The sequence below is a fragment of the Macaca nemestrina genome, chromosome 2 (genome assembly GCF_043159975.1).
Source record: "Macaca nemestrina isolate mMacNem1 chromosome 2, mMacNem.hap1, whole genome shotgun sequence".
Classification (NCBI taxonomy): Eukaryota; Metazoa; Chordata; class Mammalia; order Primates; family Cercopithecidae; genus Macaca; species Macaca nemestrina.
Window position 1 is genome coordinate 141,009,573 of NC_092126.1, and position 27,983 is coordinate 141,037,555.

The following is a 27,983-nucleotide window of genomic DNA, read 5'->3' on the forward strand; positions in this document are numbered from 1 at the left end:
AATGATCAATATAATACCTAGTAATTTAAAATAGACCCTTTTACTGATTTTGCTCTAGTTCTAGTTAATGAAGAAAAGAAGAGATCATTTTAAAGGAATAATTAGTAAAGACACCTGCAAATTTTATGCATAAGTCTGAGTAAGAGAAATTCTGCTGATAATGCTAATATTATATTGGCACCTATGTACATAGTGTCGTATCTAAGTATTTTACAAGTTCCAAATAAGAACATCCTTCTTTTTACTATAGAAAAGAAGCTAATGGAAAACCGATTATCTGACCAATTATTAAAATGCATCCCCTGTCCTATAAGCTCTGTTGTTAATTTCCTGATACACCTTGAATATGCCACAAGCAATTGGTAATAGCATCAATTAACATTTGGGAAGTTCAGCATGGCCACCTAGGATATTAAATATTTGCTGCAGGAATGCTAATGAAATCCACTGATGTTATATTCCCAAGGTATTGTTTACTAATAACAGCAAAGCTAAAGGTTACCAAGTAAATGAGAGAAGATCTACTTAAAACTATTTTCTTCAATTATTCTAATTTTTGTGTTCTCATTTTGGTTCTAAGTTTTCTCACCTGCATTTGAGGTCAGAGTCTGGAAACAGGGCTTTCAGGGATGCATCTCTAATGTCCTTTAGGAAATACGTCTTTTCATAATCAAAGTCATTGAGGAGACTTTTATAAGAAAATGAAAAGAATGAATTTGACTTTCCCTTCACTTTTTTTTTTATAGAGCCATTGCCATTTCTCTATTTGGATAGGAGAGAAATGAAGCATTGTTATTTAATTTAGCCCTTATTATAATATATTATGTAGTTTCCTCTCTTAGAGTGACATGTTGCCAAAAGCAAGATGTTTTATTTTTAAAAGTTAATTTAGTATTACTTATTTTTTTTTAAATTCACAATACATTTTGTAGGTGGGTTTTATATTTTTCTGTACATTACACACCACAGATTATATTAGAGAATAATGTTGGTGTAGTTTTATTGAAGCCACATCATGAAACATAAGTATTATAAAGAGAAGGCTGTTTTCCCGTTTCAATCAGTTGTCTAGTTGATGTGTTTATTTTTCATTGAATTTATTTTATATACTGAAAAATAGCTGTTAGGAAAGTGAGTACATCAAACTCAGTTTCATTGATTTAATTTTATTTATTTAACTTTAGGTTAATTCAAATCAATAGTGTGTATGTATTTCAGTGTAACCTGTGATGATTTCTGCTCAAACTATACATTCACATTTACAGGAATCATGATATTGCCAGATACACACTGATTCAATGAATGAAGACATTGCAGATATTAGAAACAACAGTCTCTAATGAAATGATTGAATTTATTTTTCCCTCCAATATAGTTGAGTGGTGAAAGTATACTCTTGATAAAGTTTTTTATTATAATGTATTAAGTCCAGTGAGAAATAAAATGGACTTCATTTTCAAATGGATCTTCAGCAAAGCATTTAGGTTTTTAAATCACCTTTATTACGTTTTTATGTATCTCTTTTTTGGGATCCTATTGCTTTATTAATATATAACATTTTTGATATTTCTAAACATGTTTCCAAAAATCTGAATTTACATATTGATAAAAGTAAAAAATACTTAGTCTTCTCTGTCACTGTGTTCTTTTTGCACTTCCATTGACTATGTTCCATACATGAATAAGAAAAAGAAAAAAAATTAGAAGATATTTATTGGAAAGCTAAGGTAACTCTTACTACTATTTCATAGACCATCTCTTTGATTTTACAGGTTAATATGTCCTGTCTGGGGGAGTTAAAATGTAGATTTAATATGGCTAATGATTTAGACTCCTGTCTACTATGAAACTTAACTCACACACTAAGAAAGGTGATATAAATGCTGAATCCCTTTAAGTACCTCTTGGCTTGATGATGATATTTGATGATCCACTGATTTGTCTTCCAAAACACTGTAACATTTGGTTCTTTCTGAAATCATCAATATTATTGTTGTCGAAAGACTTCAGAAAGCCAGATTGTTTCCCAAATTATTTAATACTTCTTTGCTTTTTGGTATGTTTTCTTATTTAGTCTTTAAATAAGTTCTTAGTCTTTAAAGCTGATTTTTAATTTTTTTTTTCCTTTTAGAGACTATCATATTCACAAAAGAATAGCAGTAATACATGCAAAGCACAATGAAAAAAACCCATATTAAGTAGTTGTATCATTAGTTTCAGGAATATAAATGGCTACTGCAAATAGTTTAGGAACCAAAGAGCATTCCTGGAATCTAGAATTAGTAGTTTCATTTTTTTTTTTCAATTGAATTGGAATTGGTCAAGGTAACTAGATAATCCTAAATCCCCAGTCTACTTTGTGCTGTGTAATTATTCTAATCATATTGAAGAACTTTGTGCATTTGTCAGCATTATACAAAGAGTGTGAATGAATTCTATTCCTGCTACCTTATTTTTCTGTTCATGAGAATGAACAGTGACTTCATATCACATAAAAGTAGCCTTATAGCCTTTTAAAATGTTTATTTTTGACAGGAGTTGATGGTATGGTATTTATGAGAGCTGAGACCAGAATTAAAAAGTTGTAACACATTGTTTTAGTGAACAAAACAAAAGAACAAATATTCTGCCACACGATTTATACCATAATTCTAAAATTTTCTTTATCCTTTTATAAATTCAACAGCTAAAGAGGTCTGCTGACTAATTTTTCTTAATGAAATTATTCTATTGAAACAATATAACTTCCTACTACTACTACTACTGATCTCCTCTTTATTAGAATCAGTTTGGTCATATTGAGCCACGATCATTTTTTCTTTTTTTCTTTTTTTTATTTTTTATTTTTTTATTGAGAGAGAGTCACATTCTGTCACCCAGGCTGGAGGACAGTGGTGCCATCTCGGCTCACTGCAGCCTCAACCTCCTGGACGTAATTTATCCTCCCGCCTCAGCCTTCATAATTGCTGGTATTACTGGCATGAGCCACCGCATCTGCTCAAGATTTCTTACTAATTTAACATTTTCAGTTATTTCTGCATAGTTGATAGGTGTCCTATTACTTTCTGATTTTTTTTAATTCATTCTTTTTGTTTATTATACTTTAAGTTCTGGGATACATGTGCAGAACATACAGGTTTGTTACATAGGTATACACATACCATGGTGGTGTGCTGCACCCATCAACCCAACATCTACATTGGGTATCTCTCCTAATGCTATCCCTCCCCTAGCCCCCCACCCTGCTACAGGCCCTGGTGTGTGATGTTTCCCTCCCTGTGTCCATGTGTTCTCATTGTTCAACTCCCACTTATGAGTAAGAACATGCGGTGTTGGGTTTTCTGTTCCTATGCTAGTTTGCTGAGAATGATGATTTCCAACTTCATGACTCGTCCTTTTTTAATGGCTGCATAGTATTCCGTAGTGTATATGTGCCACATTTTCTTTATCCAGTCTGTCATTGATGGGCATATGGGTTGGTTCCAAGTCTTTATTATTGTGAACAGTGCTGCAATAGACATACATGTGCATGTGTCATTATAGTAGAATAATTTATAATCCTTTGGGTATATACCCAGTAATGGGATTATTGGATCAAATGGTATTTCTGGTTGTAGATGCTTGAGGAATCCCCACACTATCTTCTACAATGGTTGAACTAATTTACAGTCCCACTAACAGTGTAAAAGTGTTCCTGTTTCTCCTCATCCTCTCCAGCATTTGTTGTTTCCTGACTTTTTAATGATCTCCAGTCTAACTGGCGTGAGATGGTATCTCATTGTGGTTTTGATTTGCATTTCTCTAATGACCAGGGATGATGAGCGTTTTTCGTATGTTTCTTGGCTGCATAAATGTCTTCTTTTGAGAAGTGTCTGTTCGTATCATTTGCCCACTTTTTGATGGAGTTGTTTTTTCCTTGAAAATTTCTTCAAATTCCTTGTAGATTCTGGGTATGAGCCCTTTGTCAAATGGATGGATTGAAAAAATTTTCTCCCATTCTGTAGGTTGCCTGTTCACTCAGATGATAGTTTCTTTTGCTGTGAGGAATCTCTTTAATTAGATCCAATTTGTCAATCTTGGCTTTTGTTGCCATTGCTTTTGGTGTTTTAGTCATGAAGTCTTTGCCCATGCCTATGTCCTAAATGGTATTGCCTAGGTTTTCTTCTGTTGTTTTTATGGTTTTAGGTCTTAGGTTTAAGTCTTTAATCCAGCTTGAGTTAATTTTTGTATAAGGTGTAAGGATGGGTTCCAGTTTCAGTTTTCTGCCTATGACTAGCCAGTTTTCCCAACACCATTTATTAAATAGGGAATCCTTTCTCCATTGCTTGTTTTTGTCGGGTTAGTCAAGGATCAGATGGGTGTAGATGTGAGGCATTACTTCTGAGGCCTCTGTCCTGTTCCATTTGTCTATATATCTGTTTTGGTACCAGTACCATGCTTTTTTGGTTACTGTAGCCTTGTTGTATTGTTTGAAGTCAGATAGCTTGATGCCTCCAGCCTTGTTCTGCGCAAGTTTCAGTGAGCTGAGAATGCGCCATTGCACTCCAGCCTGGGCAATAGAGCGAGAGTCCATCTCAAAATAAATAACTAAATAACTCAGGAAACAACAGATGCTGGAGAGGATGTGAAGAAATAGGAACGCTTTTACACCGTTGGTGGGAGTGTAAATTAGTTCAACCATTGTGGAAGACAGCGTGGCGATTTCTCAAGGATCTAGAACCAGAAACACCATTTGACCCAGCAATCCCATTACTGGGTGTATACCCAAAGCATTATAAATCATTCTACTGTAAAGACACATGCACATGTATGTTTATTGCAGCACTGTTCACAATAGCAAAAACTTGGAACCAACTCAAATGCCCATCAGTGATAGACTGGACTTTCTGATCTTTTGATTTTAGAAGTTTCATTGAATATTAGCAGAGATTTTCTTATTTTTTTCTGTCTCAGTATGCATTTAGGAAATTACTTCCTAATAAGTAAGAAGTACGTCTAGATAGTTGTTGGATGAAATATTTTAGCATTAACTATTGCTTAAGAAAACAACTGGATAATGGTTTCCTACCTTTTTAATAATCTGATCCTGCTAGATGCACTGTGTTTGCTCATGTTTATGAACCTACCACACATAATATAATTGACTCTGAACTTCCTGAATTGCAAATCCTGTATTCAGTAATTTCATTCATGCAGCCTATTTCTCAATTTATTTCTGGGAACTCTAATCTTTTGCTTCACAGATACTTTGAACTGGCATCTCATGTCTTAGCCTGAGTTCCTAACCTTTTTATATTTTATTTTTTGTTATTTGTATTATTTATATATTGATTTCTTATTTCTCTCCCATTGAAATGTAAGATTTATCAGGGTAGAAAACTTTTCTATCTTGTCCACCAGTGTTTTTCAGGCACTTAGAGCACTGTGTGGCCTAAGGGGGATTGATTGTGTACTCTTACATTGTTCTTTTTCATTTATTATTTCTTTGTCTTCAGAACTTGTGGTTTTAGCCACACCTCTCCACATATTCCCTTCTCCTCAGCATCTTTATGGCACCTGGCTATGTATCTGCTTTTGCTCATAAGCCTAGGTTTTGTGTGGTTAGTCTGTGAACGTAAATAAGGAGTCTGCTAACCAATCAGCAAGGAGGAAGGGAGAAGTCAGTGAAAATCATCACTAATGTTGAAGATAATAAACATTTTGGACAATGCCTGATGTTTTATAAAGAGCTTTTCATAGGAATTCTTATTTAGCTATTCTCATGTTACAAGTTGGGAAAACTAATCTCAGAGTTGCAAATGTTAAGTGCCAAAGGCAACACAGCCAAAAGTCTATAGCTGGTGCATTAGTCCGTTTTCACGTTGCTGATAAAGACATACCCAAGACTGGGTAATTTATAAAGAAAAAGAGGCTTAATGGACTCAGCAGTTCCATGTGTCTGGAGAGGCCTCATAATCCTGGTGGAAGGCAAAAGGCACATCTTACATGGCTGCAGGCAAGAAACAATGATCGCCAAGCAAAAGAGGAATCCCTTGTAAAACCATCAGATCTCGTGAGATGTATTCACAACCACGGGAATAGTATGGGGCAAACCACCCCCATGATTCAATTTTCTCCCACCGAGTCCCTCCCACAACATGTGGGAATTATGGGAGCTACAATTCAAGATGAGATTTGGGCAGGGGACGCAGCCATACCCTATCAGCTGGTGAGTGAGCAGCAGACCTGGGGTTCATATCCTCGTATCTTTGCATTCCTTCCCATCCGCTGCATTGTGGGAAGAGCAGATAGTTGTCCCCTTCCCACTCTTCTTTGTTGTGTGTTTCCACTGTTGATGTGAATGTCATTCTTTGTTATTTTCAAGATTTTTTAGTCACTGAGCTTTCCCATGATTTTCACAGGTCATTGGGATTTTGTATTGTTTTATGAAATATACACTGAAATAAGATCCTTGGCTCCAATACAGTTTTGTATAATTTAGAGAGCTTGTGGGCACCATTTTCTTTCCCAAGAATGGGGATAGCAGTTCTTTTACCTTCTACCACATAATGTAGCTATAGGATGAAATCCTGTAGCTGAAGTTTCTCAACTCCAGCCCATTGATATTTTGCGCCAGGTGATTGTTTGTTGTAGGAGGCTGTCCTGCTCATTGTAGGAAGTTCAGCAGCTATCCTGGCCTCTACCCTGTAGCACCTCCCCAGTTGTGATAACCAAAAATGTTTTCAGGCATTGTCATTTTTTTCCGGCTTCCTGGGGATGTAACATTGCTCACGGTTGAGAACCTCCGGATTAAATTAAGATAATAAATGTGAAATATGTTGTACATTTTAAGACATTTTTCAAATTCAAGGTGTTATTAGGATGAGCTTTAAGAACAATAAAAAAATCCTTGTGGCAGATGAGGTAAGCAGCAGAAGGGAAAACAGGGTATAGACATTAAGGATTAGAGTTGGCTGTCTCCCGTTATAGTCTTGTGAAAGCTCACTCATATGGATCCCTGCTATAAATTTCTTGCTTTTGCATTATTCCAAGCAAATATTTAATACAGTGTTGCCTGCTAATAGAACTCCCCATTACAGATTAAGTTTTCTCTTCTTTTATTTTTATTTTATTTATTTATTTTTTGAGATGGAGTCTCGCTGTCTGTCACCCAGGCTGGAGTGCAGTGGTGCGATCTCAGCTCACTGTAACCTCTGCCTCCCAGTTTCCAGTGAGTCTCCTGCCTCAGCCTCCTAAGTAGCTGGGATTACAAGTGCCCGCCACCATTCTTGGCTAATTTTTTGCATTTTTAAAGTAGAGACAAGGTTTCACCACGTTGGCCAGGGTGGTCTCAAACTCCTGATCTCAAGTGATCTGACTGCCTCAGCCTCCCAAAGTGCTAGGATTACAGGTGTGAGCAACTGCACCCGGCGTAAGTTTTCATTTCTTTATGAAATACTGTGCAGCATATTCACTACCATATGATGAATAATTAAAAACTAAATTACAATTGTCAAAATAAGTGAACACACCACATTTGGAGGTAGAAAAATCCCTAATTTTTTTCCCATGTAGTTTATTGCATACTAGTCTCATTTGTGGTATTTGGTGTTACGTAGTTACTCAAAGTTGTTAGAGAATTTGTACTATATTTGTTTTGTTGAACAGAAATCATAGAACCTGCCAATTAAATTTAAAACAATTTCATACACGTTGGTTTCTCTACTACAGAGTAAAATTCTCAAAGTCCCATGAGGTATCCTTGTCTTAATGGCATGGATATGTTACTGCATGTGCTCTTATTGTCCAGCCAGCTGGTATTCATATATAAGATTTTATTAAATAACACCTTTTACATTATTTATGTGATAGGCTTTGGTGATGGGGCTTTGAGAAAGCTCTCTGGAAGAAGGAAGTGAGCATTCTCTATGTTAATAACTTTCTACTATTTTATTTTAATGTAACTTGCTACATTTACCATCTGGGATAGAAGCTTCTGCATCAACCATTAACTATCAACACCAACTATTCCAGTCTGCAGAATTTCAGTCTGAAACAGTTCTAAAATGCTATGGAATAGTGAAGGCCCACTTGCTTCACTGTGCTTTCCTCTAAGTGGAGTATTGCCCAGATGTGGAAGTTAGATGTTAAATTTTCAGACAGAACTGTCTACCTTGAGAATGGCTGGGCACCTTCCATTTGTACTACTTTTTATTATTGTCAGAACTGATCAAATAAATCTGCCTGAGTATCTGTGTGTGGGATGCATGTTGAAAGCGATTTTATTTTTGCCCAATAAGTCCCCAAATGCTGTCGTCTTCCTTTTGCTTTCCCTCTCCCATCTTCAGTGCCTTTTTGCAACTTGCCTCACAAATATATTGACTCTACTTATTACCCAGGCTTTTCTCCAGCTGGTAAAGTGGATTTTTTTTTCCTCAGCCAGATTCAGAGTTTTCCCTTTTCTTATTCCCTGTATGTTTCCCTTCACTTTTAATGTGAATATTGCAAATATATTTCTAAACCCTTCTGCACAACACTTTCCGTTTATGGAAAACGCAACACTATATAAAGTAATGAGAGGAGATATCTAGAATGTGTCTTCCATTGTCTGCTCTGTATCTCCAACTGGACCAGTTTTTCCAGATAATTTCTCCTTTCTTTCCAACTTTATCTGCATCTAGATTCAGAGAAGTAAAAGCATTTCTCTCTCTCTCTCTCTCTCTCTCTCTCTCTCTCTTTCTTTCTTTCTTTTCATATTCTTTTTCTACTGCAGACTTCGCTAACTGATGAAACACTGCCAGAGCCCACTTGGCCTTCTTTGCAACTTTACTTAAGGGAATAAAAGCTCTCATGCTGAGGTAAGGCAAAAAGCCCATGTAGGTTCTCACTAAAAAGAAGAGTGGATTTTATGAGCTTGGGCCTGTCTTACAATCTCTCTGTGCCGTGTTCTTATATGTACCATGATAATTAACCATCTGTCCTTTTTCTGCCCAGTGGATTTTTGAGGTTCACAAATGTGAGATACACAATGATGTGAGATAAACTTGCAGTCCTATGGTTTTTTTGTTGTTACTGTTCTGCAAATATGCATTTTCCCTTCAGAATTGTTACTGGTAACTATCCTATCAGACTCAAGATGACTTTAAATAACACTTTTTTAATACTATGCTTAGTTAGGGTTAGACTTGGCTGCAAGAAACAGAAAATTCATAAGATCAGAAGCTTAAATGAGATGCAACTATATTTTTCTCTTTGAATTAAAACTTGAGATAGGCATTCCAAAGCTGCTGTAGTGTTCCATGATGTCAGGGATCCAGGATTTGTCAGACATAGCTTTTGTCATAAGGACAATGTGTTAATAGTCACATTCCGAGCAGAATGTGAAAAGGTACAATTACTTCCTTGTAAGGAAACTTCCCAGTCATTGTGGTACAACTGCACTGGTTAATCCCATGGATCAGTGCTTAGTCACATGGCCCTGTGTGGCTGCAAAAAAGACTGGAAGATACAGTCCTTTTCCTTGTGGCCATATGTCCAGCTAAAATTTATGTCTTATAAGAAGAGAAAAATTAGCAGTATTTTGCTCCCAAACATTAATTTTAATATATCCTATATTTTAAAACAGTTGCTGAGTAGACTGTGAACTACATGTGGGCAAGGACTGTGTATAATAAAAAATATTATGTTGTTAGCTCTTAACAGTGACACAAAAATAATGAATAAATACTCACTGAAAATATACATGGAGAGATGATATTTTTATCATGTGAAATATGACTCAAAATGAGGCTGATTTTTTTACATTTTACAACAAATGCACCCAACCATTCTTTAGTCATTCAATAATCACTGAACATATTATATGATGATTCGTTAAAGTGTCATTTTTCTTTTTTTATTAAAAATCTTAAATTGATTATCATAGTTTTACATATTCTTGGAGTGCATATGATATTTTGATATCTGTATACAATGTAGTAATGATCAAATTAGAGTAATTGGGATATCTATTACCTCAAACATTTATTTTTTCTTTGTGTTGGGAATACTGCAAATCTTCTAGCTGTTTTCAAATATACAATAAATTACTGTTAATTATAACTTCCTTATTGTAGAGTCAAATATTAGAACTTATTTCTTCTATCTGACTATATTTTTGTGCCTTTAACTAACTTCTCTTCATCTGCCTCTGCTTTCCTTTCCAAGCCTCTGGTAACCATCATCCTACTCTCTACCTCCATGAAATCTACTTTTTTAGTTGCCATATATGAGTGAAAACATGTGTTGTCTTTTTGTGCCTGGCTTATTTCACTTAACATAATGACCTCCAGTTTCCTGTTGGAGCAAATGACAGAATTTCATTCTGTCTTATGGCCAAAAAATATTCCATTGTGTATATCTATACTACATTTTTTCTATCCATTCATTTCTTCAGGGACATGAAGATTAATTTCCTATCTTGGTTATTATGAATAGTGCTGCAGTAAATATGGCAGTGCGGATATCTGTTCCATATACTGATTTTCTTTCTTTTGGATATACACCTAGCAATTACATTGCTGGATCATATGGTAATTCTATTTGTAGTTTTTTGAGGAAACTCCTTACTTTTTTTCCATAGTGGCTGTGCTACTTTTACCTTCCCACAGTGTATAAGCTTTCCCCTTTCTTTGCGTTCTTGCCAGTGTGTGTTTTTTTTTGTCTTTTTGATAATAGCCATTCTAAGTGGGGTGAGGTTATTTCTCACTGTGTTTTTTACTTGCACTTTTCTTGATGGTTAGTGATGTTGAAAATTTTTTAATATACTCATTGGCCATTTGTTTGTGTTCTTTTAAAAAATGTCTATTAGGGTCCTTTGCCTATTTTTTAATGACATTATTTGTTTTGTTTTTGCTGTTGAGTTGTTTGGGTTTCTCGTGTATTCTGGTAATTAACCTCTTTTCATATGGAAAGTTTGCAAATATTGCCTCCTGTTTTGTAGGTTGTCTCTTCACTTTGTTAATTGTTTGCAGTACAGAAGCTTAAAATGCTTAATGTAGCTTCATGCAATCCAATTTGTCTATTTTTGGTTTTTCGTTTTTGTTGCCTGTGCTTTTGAGGCCTTACCTCAAAAATCTTTTTGAGACCAATATTCTGTATCATTTCCTCTGGTAGTTTCATAGTTTCAGGTCTTACATTTAAGTCTTTAATCCATTTTGAGTTAATTTTTTTATACGGTGAAAGATGAGAATCTAGTTACTTTTTCCTGTATATAGATGTCCAGTTTTCCCAACACCATTTTTAAAATTCATTTTTTATTTCAGTAGGTTTTGGGGGAACAGGTGGTATTTTGTTACATGAATAAGTTCTTTAGTGTTGATTTCTGAGATTTTGGTGCCCCCATCACCCAGGCAGTGTACACTATATCCAATGTGTAATCTTTTATCCCTCACCCAGCTCGCATCCTTTCTCCTGAGTCCCCAAAGTCCATTGAGTCCTTCTTATGCCTTTGCGCCCCCATAGCTTAGCTCTCACTTATGAGTGAGAACATACCATGTTTGGGTTTCCGTTTTTGAGTTACTTCACGTAGAATAATAGTCTCCAATTCCATCCAGGTTGCTGTGAATACCATTATTTCGTTCCTTTTTATGTTTGAGTAATATTACATGGTGTATATAACACATTTTCTTTATCCACTCATTGATTGACAAGCATTTGGGCTGGTTCTGTAATTTTGCAATTGCACATTGTGTCAGCACCATTTTTAAATGAGACTACATGCTCTTGGAGCTTTTGCTAAAAATAAGTTGGCTATAAGTACATGGATTTATTTCTCGGTTCTCTGTTTTGTTCCATTCGTCCATGTGTCTGTTTTTATGCCAGTATCATGTTGTTTGTGTTACTATGACTTTGTAATATAATTTGAAATCGCATAGTATGATGCCTCTGCCTCCAGCTTTATTCTTTTTGCTCAGAATTGCTTTAATTATTCAAGGTCTTTTGTGGTTTTATACAAATTTTGGGATTGTATTTTCCGTTTTTGTAAAGAATGCCATTGGTATTTTGATAAGGATTGCAATCAGTCTGTTGATTGCTTTGGGTAGTATAAATATTTTAGAAATATGAATTCTTCTAATTCATAAACATGGGGTATTTCTTCATTTTTTATGTCCTTTTCCATTTCCTTCATCAGTGTTTATATATATATATATTTTTATATATATATATATATATATATTTATATATATATATATATATATATATTTTTTTTTTTTTTTGGTGGAGATCTTCCATGTCTTTGGTTAAATGTTTTCCTATACTTTTTTTTTTGTAGCTATTGTAAATAGGATTGCTTTCTTGATTTCTTTTTCAGGTTGATCCCTGCTAGTATACTGACATGCTACTGATTTTTGTATGTTGATTTTATATTCTGCAACTTTATTGAATTTGTGTATCTGATTTAAGAGTTTTTTTGTAGAGTCAGATTTCCTAAAATAAAAAATCATGTCATCTGAAAACAAAAATAATTTGACTTGCTTTTCAATTTGGATGTCCTTTCTTTCTTTCTCTTTCCTAATAGCTCTGACTGGGACTGCCAGTACTATGTTGAATGGAAGTGGTGAATGTGGGCATCTTTGTCTTCTTCTAGGTCTTACTGGAAAGACTTTCAGTTTTACCACATTCAGTACGATGTTAGCTGTGAGTTTGTCATATATGGCCTTTATCATGTTGAGGAATGTTCCTTTTATACCAAATTTGTTGACAGTTTTCATCATGAGGGCTGTTGAATTTTATTTCATGCCCAAGTGTTGTTTTTCTTAAAGTGGCTTCTTTAAACATTTATCAAGGCATGTTTTGGATTTCTCCTTAAAAATGAGTCTCAGACTTAAGTTTCAAAACACCTATGGAAATAGTTCTCTTTATGACTAATTTTGCTCTTTAAGCCTACTTTTCTTCATTTATCAGAGAAGTTATCTTGCTCTGATAATTTTATAACTCTTCCTAAAAATCAAATCTCCCCCCAACAGGATGGAGATTTGGTCCTGTTGGGGGATTTTTAAGTAAGGGCTGTTAGCTGTGATTGAGGTGCCTGTATATCTGAGACAAGGAGCCTTAATGAACTAGGATCCAATTAATTAAAAGTTTCATTTACTGAGCACTGCCATTGAAGAATTTATAATGGCTTCTGTGCAAACCAATTCATTGGTAAGGAACAGCATTGCTATTTTGAGCATTTTAGAAATACCACAATATTGGAGTCTTCTCAGAAGGATCTCTGAAGAGTTCTGGGAAGGTGACAGTCAACAGCAGAATAGCAGCTGCCACCACAGTCAAGCAGTTGGTTTGCTTGGCTTGGAATTTTTAGACATCAAAGGAGTATGGCTTCTCCGATACTAAAACCAATGACAAAATAGCAAAAATTATTTTTATTGCTCTTCAAATATGAGCAAACATTACTGTGATTCAATTTATTTTTATAGAATTTTACAGGGAATCAAATTAAGAATTAAATGCATTTTTTGGCATAGATATGTCTTGTAAAGAAAGAAAGATGGTGCCAGGGGAATTTTCCTTTCAAATATGTAAAGAACTTCTAATGAGTGAACTTTGCCTGTGTCGGAAAGATAGCATTCACCTCCTTTCCTGGTTTCTGTGCCAACTTACGACTGTTGTGTATAGAAATTTAGTGTCAGCCACTGAAAGAACCATTTCCTACGGTGATACTGCTTTTTACTCGAGGAATAAGTAGGTTCCCTTTGAATTGACCTGTGTGTGTTTGGAAAACAAGCATAAATATCTCCTCTTCTCATAGGAAGAACACTATTTCAAAGAGCCATTTTCTTTCCTAACAAAGAAATTCATACTGCAGACAAATCAGCAATTTCCCAGCTGGTTTTCGAAGTCCTGAAATGATGTATACAAATCAAAGCAGGAGAGATTCATTTGGAATGAAAGGAATATTTGAATTGCATCCCAATTTCTAATAGGATATTGTTTCATGGTTCTACAGTATTATAAACATGTCATGTCTGTTATACATGACAATCATATCTCATCTGTGACTCATGAACTTTATAAGAAAGTTACAATTTGAAAGCATAGAATTGCAGGATTGGATGGAACAATATCTTCTAAGCTATTTCCTCTCCTTTTCCCATTTTTGGTTGACCTTGCTAATTCCTCTCTAAAACATTCTTCTACAACTACTTGAAAACACCCATTGCTTCTTAAAGTAACCTGTTGTCAGAGAATATTGGATTTTCTTATGTACATTGAAAAAATGACACTTTATTGGTTTTGATTCTACCACCAAGAGTCACAGGGAAATTTTCATCTTTTCATCATATGTATAACAGGCTTTTCATCTTATGTATAACAGTCCTTAAATATTTTTGTATCATAATAATTTCCTATGGAACCTGTTGACTCTTATGCTAGAGTTATAGTGATGGAGGTAATGAGAAGTGATCATGTTCTGGATATATGGCAGCAGTACATAGAAGGTGTAGTTCATAGGAATTGATCATGGAATGGATGTGGGCTGTGAGAGCAGTCAATGTTTTTGACCTGAACATGTTTTACTAACGTATGTTAAGAATTTACTGTCTGATCAATATGCTTTTCTAGGCATTATAGCACAATTAAATGTGCATTTAAATAGTTGTTCAATGATACAGGTAGGACTATTCTGTAAGACTAAGAGAACATTAGCCAGGCCTGTTATGGTGAGGGAGGGGTTCCCTTTCTTTCCATTCTCGTGCTTTGACTTGAGAGAGCAAACCTATATGTTATTATGGATCAGGATTGTAGATTTCATGCTCAGTTTTAAGTCTAAAAATATGCTTTTCAATATCTAGTATTTACATGAGTGTGACTTCTCAGGAATTAGAATGAGAGCCTGAAAAATTACCAGGCACAACGTTTTCAGTCCAGAGATGTTACACCCAGTTACTGCCACTAAATTTTAAGCTCCTTGGGAGCAGGAATTTGATTCTTTTATTATATTAATAGTATCTGTTACATAATATTAACTCAGTAAATGCAGGGTATACTATTGTTAAACTATAGTCTCAGTCTCTGTAAGTAGATTTTTGAGATAGACTAAGTCCTAGTTAATGTGATGTATCTCTATTTCTGTCTCTCTGTCTCTCTACCTGCCTACCTACCTATATATCATCTATTTATCTATCAATCAAGAGAAGAAAATAAAGAACCACTCTTGGAGAATCAAAGTTTTTATAACATGGTATGCAACTCTCTTACCTTCTTTATCAGCCACCTACATGCAAACAGCATTATTTCTGAAATTAAAACATGTAAGATATATGAGAATTGAATCTTTGGTGCAATTCACTCTTGAACTCTTGTCTCTGGAATAAGTAGCCTGGGGTAGTTGCTCCTCCTTTTTTTATATGTGGGGAGGAGAAATTAGGTGGCTGCTTATCTTGTGCTCAATAGGTTTCTCTGCCAATCCACAAGGTAGCAGGGAATTCTTAGTGCCACTATGACAGATTCACCAAATAGGCATCTGTCTAAATGTCTGATTCCTTAATTGCACTGCCTGTGAAAGAAATGGGCCTCCTTGAGAAATAAACCCAGACTGAATTTCAAATGTGGATGTGTCCCCAAAACTAGCAAAGTTTTCAGAGGTGTATCCTTCAAAGGAGAACAGAAATAAACTGTACATTAAAAGAATTAGTACTCAGAGGCCTTTGTTTAATCAATGGTTAGTTTGGTGGTGATTGCACAAATTCACTACATTAAGTTTAATCAGGGATGTTTCTGGTATGTGGGTGGCATGCTTACTGATTAATTCATTTATATTCTTGAAATAAGGTATGTTCTCCTGGATGAATTTCCACAGTTTGGTAATTCCACAGTATGCATTTCAGCATCTCTAAATCACTGATTTGTTCACTGCCCCACAGGCTAAGACATGCTGGGTGCTGGGTACTGATTAGTTTACCAGACTAAGAATGACAGACAGGAAATGGCACCATTTTAACCTCTCAGAAGAACATCAAAGGAATCATTTTGGTGGCTGTAAATACTTCAGGATTTTGATGTCACCTTTTCGAGTTGCCTTAAGAAATCACTTAGGAATGGTATGGGAGATCATGATACAATGAGGTCCTGCAAAGAATCACACCTTTCTTTGTCAGGGTTCTGAAATTGATTAAGTATAACTATGTCTATGATGTAATAGATTTTATTAAAACTATCATTTTGGAGAAAAGAGACCTGATGGATTATAGAGTCTACACCTTTATTTTTAAGAAATCATGAAATGAGACTCAGGAGTTAATTGACTATTGTAGATGGAAAGATAGTTTGTAGTAGAGCTTTGCATTCAGGACTATTAGTTCCCCTGCCCCATGACCTATCATAGCCAGTTTATTTATTTATTTACTTTAACTTTTATTTTAGGTTCAACGATACATATACAGATTTGTTATATAGGTAAACTAGTGTCATGGGGGTTTGGTGTACAGATTGTCACCCAGGTACTAAGCCTAGTACCCAATAGCCAGTTTAAAGTGTGTGCATTGGGGAAGGGGGGATTAAGGTTGTTCCTAGACAGTTAGAGGCACAGAGAGTTAAAGGATATATATATATGGGATTGCCTTTTATTAATACATCACTTGGCTTTAAGTGTGGGGGTGGACAGAAGTACTTGTTATGTCCTGTGGAGCCCTACTTTCCTTCATTTTCAGAGAGATTTTGCAAATTGCCTAAAATATCTGTTAATATGCCCTGTGTCTACATGCTTACAGACATGATGACAAGGACGGGGGAACTATTGTTCATTGTGGTCATTTTCTAGCTGGAACCATGAGATTTGCTTAAGGAAGACTGAAGGCTAGAGTGACAGAAAATGGAGCTCAGGAAGACCCAGAATAAATTACATTCCTTTGGAGGGTGCTGGGAGGGGCAGGTCATGACTTAGTTCCTTCTATTCCACTCATTTCTTACAGTTCAGCTGCCTCTTGATGTGCAGTTGTTTAGTATGCAAATCAACAGTCATTACCTATGTGAAGTGTTAGTTCACAGGCATGTAGGCTGTGTTCAGTCGGTACCTGTTCCCTCCTGAAGTACTATCTCTGAAGTTGAAGTTCTCTGTTTTTCTTTGTATAAATCTGAATATTATTTAGACCACTTCTTATGAACTTAGGGACCTCTCTGCTTTTGGTGACAGTAGTAGGCAGAATATAAATGGTAGAAAAAGAAATGTCATGCTGTTTCTGTAAACTGTTTGGTGTCTGTATAATAAAACTCTTTAGAATTAACTGCCTCCAGAAACAGGGACAAATGTGATGTCCTTTCTCTGCCCCTTGAATTAAATAACAAAATGAACAGTAGATCATTTTGTTATTCATTTTGCTATTGTTACTCCATAAAGATCATTTTGTTATTGTTACTAGGAGAGAGTGGAGTGTAATGGGAAGAATACATGTTTACAGCTGGGCTGTAATCTTGAATCTTCTGAGAAGTAAGAATATATTCTTGAATGAACCTCAAATTTTGTGAATGTGCTTATTATTTTAAAGATAAGAATATGGATTCAATTTCTGTCTCTGTAGTAACCTGCTGTATTATCTTTCTCTAGCTATATAACCTCTCTTTGCCTCCACTTCTTCATTTGTTAAATAAGGATAATAATAGCACCTACATCATAGGTTTATTATAAAAAAGTGAAATGGATTCACATTTTTAATGTTCTATGTAATTACTTGTCATTGTCATTTTAATAAGGAAAGTATAGGTTACATAAATAGCCAAGAAAACAGCCAATTGAGACTTTTCTTCCTAGATTACCTTGGTTGTATTAGTGCTTCTGGGTGTGGTCACTGATATTCTACAGCTGAACCAGCTAGTGGGGTCCCCAACTAAAGAATGTGTCTTATTGGAGGCTAAGAATTATGAGGCAACTCTATCTGACTTGAGAACCCTAACCTTATGTGGACATCTGAGATTTATTCATCAATAAACACCTTTTTGTAATCCAGAATCATGCTATGTCATTACTTTCTATACCAGAATTTAAATGTTAATGACCAAGACATTATGCAATGAATACTAAAACGTTACTAAAATCATGTGTTGTGAAGAATATTTGGAAATATGGTAACATGTTCACAAGATGTTAAGTAGAAAAAAACAGGTTAACAGGTTGTAAAACAGTACTTCAGTATGATTCTAAATTTGCAATCATTAAATAATTTTATAATCATGAAAAATGTTATTAAAATATTATAATACTGTGATAAATTCTAATGAGTACTTTCTCGATTTGGCTTTAACATTTCCCAAAATGAAAATTACAAGTTTTTTTCTGATTATAACAGTAATAAAGCTCATTACTGTAGCTATTACAAGCAAAATAGAAAAATAGGTAAAGATGATTAGAATCCTCCACAATTCGACTTTCTTAAAATGGCCTTACTAAGATTTTTAACAAAAATTTATTCCAGATATTTATTTATGAATTTTTATATGTACTATTTCTCTAATTTTCCTAAATGGAGTTTATAATATCTACCTGTTTTCACTCAATAATATATTGAACTATATATTGACCCTCATCATTGTCCTAAAGTTTCAAGTCGTTGAATAGAGATACAATAATCACTTACTGATGGAGATGTGTGATTTGGTTGTCTTGCAATTTGTACATTAAAGTTACACTATGATAAATATCTTTGTGCATACAAATTTACCCTACCAAAAATATATGGAAATACTTCCAGTTGAATTTTAAAATAAAAACCTCATTATTGTTTTAGCTTACTCTTATTTGATTATTGAGGTTGAGTATTTTTCCATAGGCATATTTGAGCCCCTCAACTTGACAACTGTATTGATAATTATTCACTGTGTGATTATTGTGATTATTGCAATTAAGTGATTATTTATGATTTCTCATTTATTAGAAGGAGCATTGTAAGGGTATCAGAAACACTACAGAACCTTTTTTTTTTTTTTTTTTTTAAACCACTGTCTTGCCCTGGGCATGAGGTGGTGATTGGACTCTCAGATATTGCTTTTGTAATATTGCATGGTCAAATCAAAGGAAACCACTGGGATTACAGTCCCATAAGTTATAAGAGGACTTAGATCTTAGAGGCTTAGATTGTGTCAGGGGATTGATGGAGCCCTATCAAAGTGCCCTGTCAAGTTCTTTTGTATCTCCTTAGTTAAGCTATATTTTCCCAAAGCCATGCATCTTGAGGTAGGCGTGGGGATTTTTTTCAAAAATATCAACATAGGATATAACTTTCTCTCTTAGATTAGCTAAACTTAGAAGAAAATTTTCTTTGTGGTCAAATGTTTCTGCCATATTCATATCTAGAAGTCAGGTGGTGACCAGATTTTGTGATACCATCCAAAATGTTTTAGTACAAATCTTCCTTAAAAACATAGTAAGTAATTGTAAACTATGATACTTGTAAATTCTCTACAAGATTATTCAGTGATCATTTTTAAAATAGATAGTTTTTCTGTTGTGCTCTTAGTTTTCATTTTATAGTTGACCCCAAGTGTAACTTTCCAAAGACTCTCAGGATTCCCTTCAGTCCTATTCTGTATATCTATCTAGTCCTTGTCCCAGTGAAGTGATAAAAGGCCCAACTCAGCTTCTTTTGCAATGTGAGCAACAAACATCTCAATAAGATGTGTCTCTTCAAGTTGTTTTTCTTGCACTATTGATGTCTTATGAGGAGATATTTAACTTCACCTCTTGGTCTTAATTGTAGCAACTTCCAGGACTGATGAGCCAGTTGAATTAGTCTTTGGGATGGTCACTAAGTAGATGGGGACAGGATTTTCTCGGTTGGAAGTCCATTTTTTGAATATTCAGGTTTGTTTGTCCTAGATATTTAATTGGCTGAGCCTGCCTAATAAAGGAAATCTTTGTCATGCCACTGTGAAGTTCTGCTTGCCACTTTACTATGTTCCTCTTAATGCAGTACTACTACATGTTGAACCAAAAACAAAAAGCTGGGCTTATAGCATAACACACCTGGTTTTAAATTGTGGTACCACCATTTGTTATCCTGGTTAGTTAACAACTTTCTGAAAATAAAATAAGGATAATAATATCTATCTTGATGTACCTTTTTTCTTATGAGGTATATAAGAAAGAAGAATTTCTTTTTCTTTGCCTTCACTTAATAAAGGTTAGCATTATTTTATTTTATGTAAACATAGAAATAAACATCCTCTGGAGACTCATTTGAGAGAAAACAACCCATTTTGGATCTTAGGGAGGTAGATAGACTTTTCTATTCTTTCTTCAGTCTACAAAAGTTCATGTCATACCCACATCTTCATCTAAAAATCAAGAAATCAGGCTGCAAATGGTGGCTCACACCTATAATCCCACTACTTTGGGAGGCCGAGGCAGGGAGATCACTTGAGCTCAGGAGCTGAAGAGCAGCCTGGCCAAAATGGTGAAACCGTTTCTCTACTAAAAATAAAAAAAAAAATTAGCCAGGTGTGGTGGTGGGTGCCTATAATCTCAGCTACTCGGGAGACTGAGGCAGGAGAATCACTTGAACCCAGGAGGCGGAGGTTACAGTGAGCCAAGATTACACCACTGCATTCCAGCCTGGATGACAGAGAGAGAATTCATTAAAAAACAAATGAGCAAACAAACAAACAAACAAAAACAACCAGGAATTAATCTAGACATCATTTGTTCCTCAAATCTGTAATTGTTTCAGGATCTATGTTTGTTCTCTTTTCACCAAAACTAAAGAAACACTGTTACTTATTTGCTTTTTTTTTTCTCAGTCTGGCTACTTACTTTTCTCCCTCATAGATAAATGCTAACAACCAATGAATCACCATATTTCTCCTTTATTAAAGCTGTCTCCAATGGCATTCTCAGCAAGTTAAAATGTCAAGTATATGGGCCTTTAAAAAAAAAAAAAAGGTTTGAAAAGATATCCCTCGGGAGGGAGGGAAGAGAAATTTGAGGGAGGAGGGAAGTCATGTGACCTGAGAAGCAGAAATTCTGCACATAAATACTACAGTTTACTGTCAAGCTTCCTATTAAAAATGTTAAATATTGCAGTATCCATAACCCATGTCCCTGTGATAAGTCTGGTTAATTCCTAGAACATAATGCTAGGAATTCAAGAATGGGGATTATATCCTATCTGAGTATTGATGATCCATCTTGATAATATGTCAAAGGGCACAGGATGAGGAGTAGAAGGGTTTGGGAAGTGAGAATAAATTACTGCAAATCCAAACATCTAATTGGATAAACAACTCCAAGTGGATATAATTTCTTATTTCCTCCATAGAAAGATTAGAATGTACATCCTAGGGAGACTAAGGTGAGATGAAGAGAGATGCCTAAAAGTTTTATGTGTACATCATCCACTTTGCCTGTTTATCAGAGTCACTATAATGTTTAGTGTTGTAAATGGTTAATTATGAAGATACCAGCTGAACACTTTCATGTCAATTGAGCTGTGCGGTTGTCACAGTGAGCTCTCTTTTCATGTGGACTTTTGGATAAACCAGTGTTTACAGATTATGTTTTATAAATTATGTGACCAAATCTCAATACTACACGGAGAATATGTAATTTATGTTCTAATTGAATCATGTCCATTAGATATTATCATAACTACCTTTTATCTACACTATAGTTGTTATTTACTAAAACATAGTCACATGAAAGTTTTCTATAATAGTATTCTAAACTTTCTATTCTCTGACTCTTCTATTAGGAATCACTACTTCTGAACTCCTTTAGCAATGAATTTCACAATTATATATTATTATATACATTTAAGTATATGCAGTGAGTTCACAATTATATATTATTTCATGTTTATTTTTCTCATCAAAAAATTAAATCTTGGCCAGGCACGGTGACTCCCTCCTGTAATCCTAGGACTTTGGGAGGCGAAGGCGGGCGGATCATGAGGTCAGGCATTTGAGATCATCCTGGACAACATGGTGAAATCCCGTCTCTACTAAAAACACAAAAATTAGCCAGGCATGGTGGTGCATGCCTGTAATCCCAGCTACTCAGGAAGCCGAGGCAGGAGAATTGCTTGAACCCAGGAGGCATAGGTTGCAGTGAGCAGAGATTGTGTCACTGCACTCCAGTCTGGGTGACAGAGCCAGACTCTGTCTCAAAAAAAAAAAAAAAAAAAAAAAAAATTAAATCTTGATTTGAAAGATTTGACATATCAGATGAGTATGCCATTATGGTAATTCTGGCAACCATATGGTAATTACCAGTATGGTAATTCTGGCAACTGAAATTAATAATTTCAAAAATATTGCTTTTTGTATGTCTCTAAACTTTTATATGTTGAAAACACATGTATATGTAAATATGTTGAATTCATGTCATATCTTTTTAACATTGTCTGCATTATAATTTTGAATATCTTTTTGCTTAGCTAATTAATTAATTTGGTTTTTTTTTTTTTTTTTTTGAGAGTCTTGCTCTGCTGCCCAGAGTGGAGTGCAGTAGCACCATCTTGGCTCACGGGAACCTCTGCCTGCCAGGTAAAAGTGATTTTCCTGCCTCAGCCTCCTGAGCAGATGGGATAACAGGTGCAAGCCACCACATCCAGCAATTTTTTTTTTTGTATTTTTTAGCAGAGACAGGGTTTCACCACATTGGCCAGGCTGGTCTCGAACTCCTGGCCTCAAGGGATCCACCTGCCTCTGCCTCCCAAAGTGCTGGGATTACAGGCGTGAGCCACTGCAGCAGCCTTCTTTGCTTAATTTGTGATCTTTTAAAAAGTTTGTCATGATGGGTCAATTAAGTGATAAGTATTTAGAAGGTAAGACTCTTCTATTTTTTATGATCTCTGTGGCATAGTGCATTGTAAGTAGAAGTTCTCAATAAATAGCTTTTGTTGTAAACTAACACATTGGTTACTTTCTAAAGTCATTTTTTCATTTTAAATCCCTTTGGTATACTAATCTATACTATATCACTATACTTGTAGACGAAGGGATTCGTCTGGACAACATGGTGAAACCCTGTCTCTACTAAAACTACAAAAATTAGCTGGGCATGGTGGTGCATGCCTGTAATCTCAGCTACTCAGGAGGTGGAGGCAAGAGAATCACTTGAACCCGGGAGGCAGAGGTTACAGTGAGCCGAGATTGCTCCACTGCACTCTAGCCTGGGCGAGCTACTGCACTCCAGCCAAGGGTTTGGTCTACAAGTATAGTGATATAGTATAGATTAATTCAGTTGCTTAAAAAAAATCCATATGCCACAGGATGGCTCAAGATATCCATCTATAGCTTACAAAAACTATTATACAAATAAATAGGCAACAAGATTGAGAAAAACTGGTATGTTTGGTAAAAATATGCCAAAAAAGCAAGAGAGGAGGAGGGAGATATGTGTTTTAGAACCCACACATTTTCACCACGTGAATTTTAAAGGCTATAAGAGTTCCTAAAATCTTAGTATCCTGAGTCATTTGAGAGTCTGATAAACATCATTTAAATACATAATTTAATTGTTTCTCTTTTCTTGTTAGAGAAAGGTGGTGCAAACTTATTCTCAAAAGACTGTCACCCATATTAATAATGAACAAAATGCCTATTGAGTTGGTTTTTTAAATACTAAGAAAATGACTTTTGAAGTTAAAACACATGCAAACTGTTGCTTAGTTAAAAATATATACATATATGGAGTGGAGCAAAAGTTCCCACTCAACAGCTTATTGAAAAATACAAAAAAGAAGGCAGTTTTCAGCAGGTTCTATTTGCCATAAAACATTTTCTTTTCTTATCATTGTTTTTTTTTCTTTCTTGTCTTCCCCTCTTGCCAACGTTCACAGCTGGGCATCTTTGTCCATCTTTCAGGGACTTCGTGATGCATATTGCTATGTGGAACACATGTATGCATAATTATTCAACTTTCCTTCCTGTCTCCATTGTTGGCAGAATTCTCATTCAAGTTAACATTAATATACTTTTTTGCTCTTCTCCTCCTCCTGGTTTGTCCTCTTGTCACTTGGAAAATATTGATTTCCCTCCATTGTAGGTGAGATGCACCTACATGGCTCATTTGTGCTTACTTCCTTCTTGTTTGGAGACTCAGCAAGTTCAGCACAATGCTATTTATTGAATTTGTCTGTCAATTTCTTCTTCCTTGCATGGCTGACTGATTCAGTGGAATCAGCTCAATACCAGAAGCACAGAGGATAATGGCTTAATTTTTTTTTCACAGAAAATTGTAAATCAAAAGTAGAGACTAAATTTGAGGACCAATCCCTTCAGAAGGTGGCAACTTACAAAGTGTGTGGAGGACTGTCTAGGTAAACATGACAACAGAGATGATTTTCTAATGGGGTACTTCTCAGCTTTTCATTAAATGTCTAAGAAATACACAGAAAGTTATGAATTGGCAGCAGGATTGTGAAATAAAAATGAGAGGAGCCTCTAACATAGGCAAAAACTTTTTTCCAAACAGACAAACAAAAGTGTATGATCGATAAAGAAATAAAAAACCAGAATAACCTCATTTTCTTCACAGTACAAAATACTAAAAAATCAACACAGTTGTTTTCATGAATGACTTAGTCTTTGGAATTGGCTTTGGACATGCTTTCCTATTCTACACATCACATTGAACATCAACACATCAGCTGGCTACTGATAAGGTAGGAAAGTAAACTGACCTTTACCCTTAGCGAACTTGGTGCTACCTACTAGGATCTTCCTGGCCTCTGTCCACCAAGATGAGCTCCTCTTGTGCTACAACACAGAAACTGCTAATCTCAGAATGTAACATGTTTCAGATACGTGGTATGGAGAAGCAGTCATGCTTAGTTGTTGAAAGAGAAGTATACAGTATGCACAAGTGTGTACTTTTGTAAGTTTTTATGCTATTCAAAGAGGAACTTTAAGATACTATTACAGCATAGTCATTAAGAGAAAAGATGTTAAATAGACAAGATGATTTTGAATTCCAAGACCCCCGTGCCTAACCCTGAAAAAGTTTTCTAACTTCTTTGTGCCTTAGTTTCCTCATTTGTAAAATGGGCATTAAATACTTCATAATATTATTGTGAGGATTAAAAAAGTAAGAACTAAGTCCAGTGTTTGGTACCTGTAGTAAGCTCTAGATGGATGATTGCCACTACTGTTATTTATCCTAAATAAATTTAGTATTTTTCTTTAGTTATTATTATACCACCACTGTTACTAAGTTAGGCTCAGAAGGAAATGACTCCCTGTTAGCTTTGAAGGTTGAGCTACAACACCATGCCCATCAAGTTAAAATTAAGGTTTCAACCTGACAATTGAAGGTGTAAGCCTAGAGAGATTACCTTCCACATGAGCAAAATACCTGGCCTAAGTGGATTCACTCGCATTATCTAAGTAGAAACAAACTGAAACAAACAAAGTTAATAATCAAAACTAATAAAAACATCCAAATATAAAATTATTGATTCAGGCAACGATTAAGGATTAATAAATTTGATAATGAGGGGCTGGATAATTGTATAATGTCAAGGTGGAATCACACACGTAACTTTCTAATCAAAGGAAAAAAACACACATTGGAAGGATCTTACTATTTCCATCCTATTCCAGTAGTCAGTCAGTTGTTATATGCCCTGTAATATAATGCAAAATATAATGAGCAACTTTCACAATGGAGTCTAGTCAAAAAAGTTTTACCAACATCAGATCATTAAGAGATATAGGAGATAGAAGAGCAAGGGAGATATCATCACATGGTTGCAATCAGACAAATAACACACGTGAGACATTCTGTGGAACAGCAGGCCTGGTCTCTTCAACAAGTCACTGTCTGGAAAAATGACTGAACTATATTAAGGATGACTGAAGAAACAGAATCAGATGCAGTGATTGGTCTTGAATTAGATACTTATTTTGTCAAACCAGATGAAAAGGACATTTTTGACAGGATTGCCTGTTTTTGTAACCCAAAATATGCATTGCAAAAAATAAGCAGGACTTTTGTTAAAATATCTTTAGATAGAATTGTGGTATATATATATATATGATATATATGTGAGTATATCTACATGTATCTATATATATTCTGTCTAAAAATTCTCACAATTCTGTGTAAAGATATTTTAGACAGAATTAGGAGATATCTGTATCTTGCTCTAGATATAGCTAAATATATATTCCTTTATATATCTATAAATCTATATATCTAACTATATATTTAGATATATCTAGCTCTTATATATAGATAGATATAGAGCTAGATATAGATATATAAAGGAATATATATATCTATATAGTATATTCATGACCTACAAGTATTCTTTTTTTATCAGGTTTTCTTGAACATCAGATATATGTATATACCTGACCATTCAACATGTATTTAGTTTTCTGTTTTTAAATAGAGACAGGGTTTTCCCATGTTGCCCAGGCTGATCTCAAACTCCTAGGCTCAAGTGATTCACCTACCTCAGCCTCCCAAAGTGCTGGGATTACAGGCATGAGCCACTGTACCCAGTATCAACAGGCATTTATAAGCATAGGTATAATTTAGTGCTCTTGATTGATTAAAAATATATTTTGATTGTTTGAAAGGTGATTATTATAAAAAACCATGAATCACTACTCCCTTTTTTGTTTCTTATTTAGTTTGTTTCTTCCTTTTGTACTCAAGTAACAAAAATCTTAATTTAGCTCTGAGGATAGAAATGAAGGGTAATGTTTCTTGCCCCTGGTCCCACAGTTAGTGACAGTTGAAACCAAAATGCAGACAGTCCAATTTCAGAAACCATGCTCCTAACCAATACATTGAAGGGTCTTTAGCTATTGGCCACCTATAAAACATGTGGTCATAACCGTAGAGAACACAGCAAAATACCACAATGAAAAAGAATAAATGAAAATTCACTATTTTTCATGGGAAAACCCAACTTGTATTGCCTGGTTCCTTTGTCAGCTTTGAGAACTTCTGTATGTTTTGTACATAGAGCTCCAGCTCCTGAAAAAAATTGTTCTAAAAGCCTCAACACCAGTTAAATTAAGTCCTGACAGAAGCTGAAACATTATGAGAATGACAAACATGGTTTTTGTTCAGATCATCTGGGGAATGCACGTCACACTGGCATCAACCTCCAACAGAGCCTTGGGATGACAGAAGCAACCGTTCAGAGGAGGCACCTCCTTGCTCTGTTAGTGAAAAGTTGAGATTTGGATGGCATTTTTCACACTCTTGACAGTTTATGACACGCTGATGGGATGAAACAGAAAGACTGCATACTAAAAGTTGGCTGTGACCTAACTAGCAAAGTTACATAAGTCATTTCTGGTCACATAAAAGATTTCACCGCCTGATTTCTAAAAGCTAATTATTACTAGCTTTTTGTGATTACCAGATACATCTCTTCCATTTTTGATATCTCCTACTCTCTTAACATGGACAGCATTGTTGAACTCAGGATCTGAAGTCAGACAGCATTTTCTTCTTTGAGCCTCAATCTGCTTGTCAATGAAGTAGGGATGATGACAGTTCTTTCCATATAGTGTAGTTGTGAGCATGATGAAATGCCTAGCACAGGGACTGTCTCGTAACTCCTAACCACAACTACTATGCTTGTTAGTCCCCCTGGCCTATTTATTTTAAGCCCAAAGCATCTCTTGGAGCTCAGCACTGTAATGCCCTGGAAGTGTTTTGTAATCTCTTCACTTCTGTGTACTGTACGTTGTGGTCTTACACTGCTCCTGGCCACTGTCGAGTTATTCCTAAAGGAATACAGCAATTTCAGAGGCCTCCTGAAGCTCCCTGTCATGCCTGGCAATGTCATTATATACCAACTGATATATTTTTACTTTTCCCAATTCTTGACAACCTTATATAGTAGTATTTCACATATCTGCTTGGAAAAAATATTTGGGTAACAGCTTTTGGTATTGTTAGGTGTTTTGGATTTTCTTCTTACCTTTTTGTTTATTGCAGTATAATTATGGGAATTACTTAATTTCTCGAATTGCATTATTTCTCTGCTCATCTAGCATCGTCTTGC

At 35.2% G+C, this 27,983-nt stretch overlaps 1 protein-coding gene across 11 annotated transcripts in view; it reads left to right on the forward strand.

Moving 5' to 3' along the window:
* The window catches only part of LOC105477607 (contactin 4), a 1,037,214-nt gene that overhangs the window by 221,202 nt on the left and 788,029 nt on the right, over positions 1-27,983 (forward strand). For 2 of the 11 annotated variants that reach the window (XM_071092096.1, XM_071092097.1), the window contains exon 2: positions 8,753-8,837. The exons of 7 other annotated variants lie outside the window; for them this stretch is intronic. The gene's annotated coding sequence lies outside the window, so the exon portion shown is untranslated. Of the gene's footprint in view, positions 1-8,752; positions 8,838-22,448; positions 22,495-27,983 lie in introns of those variants that run through there. 2 more of the 11 variants (XM_071092100.1, XM_071092104.1) reach the window with 2 other exon arrangements.